This window comes from Meleagris gallopavo, chromosome 15 (genome assembly GCF_000146605.3).
Source record: "Meleagris gallopavo isolate NT-WF06-2002-E0010 breed Aviagen turkey brand Nicholas breeding stock chromosome 15, Turkey_5.1, whole genome shotgun sequence".
NCBI classification, from domain to species: domain Eukaryota; kingdom Metazoa; phylum Chordata; class Aves; order Galliformes; family Phasianidae; genus Meleagris; species Meleagris gallopavo.
Window position 1 is genome coordinate 1016855 of NC_015025.2, and position 2842 is coordinate 1019696.

The following is a 2842-nucleotide window of genomic DNA, read 5'->3' on the forward strand; positions in this document are numbered from 1 at the left end:
GCTTGGCTGTCCCTGTACTGTCCTGTGCTAGGCTCTCCCCATCCTGCGTATTTTCCTTATCTTGTGCTGTCTCAATTCTACCTGATCTACAGTCTACCCAGCACAGTATCTTGTTATAAATTCATAAGTGAAATGAAAGCAAAGTTTTCAACTATTCCAGACTCCAGGAGCGCAATGATACTAGTGGGAACCCTTGGGTGCAGAGTGCTGTGACAAAGAATGGCAGAAATAGTTTCTCCTTCACTTCTGTGCTCACTTGTACATGTATTAGTTTTCCATAGTTCACGGAGTGTTCTTCTTGTAACTTAGAGGTTCACAGGCAGTACAAAGCCAAAGGCCGGCCTTGCAATAGGGAGACTGGTGGGTCAGCAATGCGTTTGGCTGTAGCATGTTTTGATTGCTATGTTGTGTCAATGACTGTGCATTATTTCACAGGCAAAGCCTCTTTCCTTCATGTCGTGGCAATCGCGAACAACAATCTTGTTTGTATGATCCTTCACCCAGTAACACTGGATGTAAAATCATGACACATGAAAATGCAGCTTGAATTTTCATCGACTTCCGAGAGCTCTGTGAGATAGCTTTTTAAGGCAAAGTTGTGTCAGTGCAACTCTGCACCGCAGTAGTACCCCTTCCATGGATCAGGTCTTTCTTTATGATTAGATCTGACATATGACTGAGCTACTGCTTAGCAGGAAGGAGTTTTGGAGTACACAGCCATGCTGTTCTGCCTATTCTTTTAAATCAAGAGGTAGCAGAAGGTCATCGAGCATTGCATACACCCACGAATTGTTGAGGCCCTGTGGCATGCTAGTTACAAGGGGAAGTGAAACAGACTTGTCTGCAATGCTTGTGGCCACTTCTTGGTGGGTTGTTCTCATTTCTGGGAGGACTGGAGGGACAGACTGCCATCTCAGTGGACTCAGGGGAACTTCTGACTCCTCTTCTAATCCGAAAAGAAGGAACTACATGGATTGGGAACTCGTCTTCTTGAAGCACTGGAGAAAAAGGGACCCTTCGATGCACTATGACATATTATGGATACAGGGGAACAGTTTCTTGTAGTCTGCTGACATTGACACAGCAGTGGAAACCACAAGTGAAAGTAGTACATTGTTGATCATACAATCTGGAAAGGTGAGCAAAATTAACTGCAGAATGACTGAAAGAATAACTAATAGAGTACCTGGTGGAGACGCCGCTTCTGCGTATGTGAGATAATACTTGGGAGTACTTCAAGTTGGAATTAAAAGTAGAATTCTCCTTGCAGTGTGTTGGAAAAAACAAACGGCAGAAGAACACATTGTGATCACCATGACCGTGATGACGTTGGCGAAATTGTTTTATCTCCTCCAAGAAGAGACTTGCTTACAAAAAGCAAATGAAGATGCTGCTTGAACGGTCAGTGACTTCCAAGGAGATGACTTCTTAAAGTAGAATTGTGTCAGTGCTATTATGCCCTGCAGCAGTGTCCCCATGATGGGATAGCTGGAAGTTTGTTTCTTTCCTTGTAGAAGCAGAAGTCTCATGTAGAGCCAAACGAGCAGCTTGCAGGAAAAGGGTTTTGGAGAACAGAGTCATGGTCTTCTATGGATTCTGAAGTAGTATCGGAAGATGATCAAGCATTCAATATGCTCATAGCCTCTGATATACCTGTGGCATGCTGGCTACTCGGGACCGTGTTACAAACCGGGCAGGAGGGCTTGTGTTCTATCCCCTCATTTACATGTTGGTATCATCCCCTGGAGGTCTGGAGCACAAGGCCTACCCTGTCAGTGAATTCAGGGGAGATCCTGGCTCCTGCACCATAGAATCGCAGAATCGTCGAGGTTGGAGAAGACCTCTACGATCATTCAGTCCTACTGTCGACCTATCAGCAATATTTTCCATGAAATGGTTTCCCTCAGTACAACATCTAAATGTTTCTTGAACGCCTCCACTGATGGTGACTCTGTCCCCTCTCTGGGCAGCCCAGTCCAGCATCTGACTTCTCAGAGGAGTATTTCCTCAAAACTGCATCTCCAATGGCACAACCTTGGGACGATTCAGTCCTATTGCTTGTTACGTGGGAGAAGAGGCTGATTTCCACCTCACCTCAACCTCCCTTAAGGTAGTGTGGAGACTTGCTTACACAACGCAATGTTTGTTCCACACACTGTTCAGTATCTCACTGGAGCCAAAGGGCAGCCATTCTGTTTTCAAATGAGCCTCAATTCGATTCAAACTGAATGTGCAGTCAGTGTTCCCAGAAATGCACAGTCTGAAATGGACAGGACCATGATGTGTGAACCAGGGAAGCAGACAACCTGTCTAAATTAACCATGGCAGGGAGCAATGGTGTGGTATGGGAACTCGGTTTTGTGTTGCACTTGGATATGCACGGGGCACATGACATCCCTTTCCCATGTTGCATAGAGACCGTGCAGTGGTTGTGTCTAGGCTGTTGACATTGAATCTACAGAAATCTATGCAGACTCCATGACTTGTACAGTGCTGGATAGCCGAGGAAGATTTTCAACCGGAAGAACTGCAAGAAAGGCCATTGGAGTTCCCGAAGGAGAGAGTCCTTGTGCAAAAAAGCGAAGAGACTCAGATGTATTTAATGAAGGAATGAAGATTCTCCCTACTCATTGCTAGAAATAACGAAGTAAAGGGAACATTGTACTTTCGCTGTAATCGTGAAGACCTTGCCAAATAGAAGAAATATGTTTTTTCAGTGTAGAGAATAAAGACTGGAAGAAGCAAAGCGTTATTTCCATGTTCCCGCGTCAGAGGCAGCGGCGGCGCTCGGTGGAGCCGTGCGTGCAGTGCCGGTCGGCGGCTGCGGGCGCCGCTGTTCACC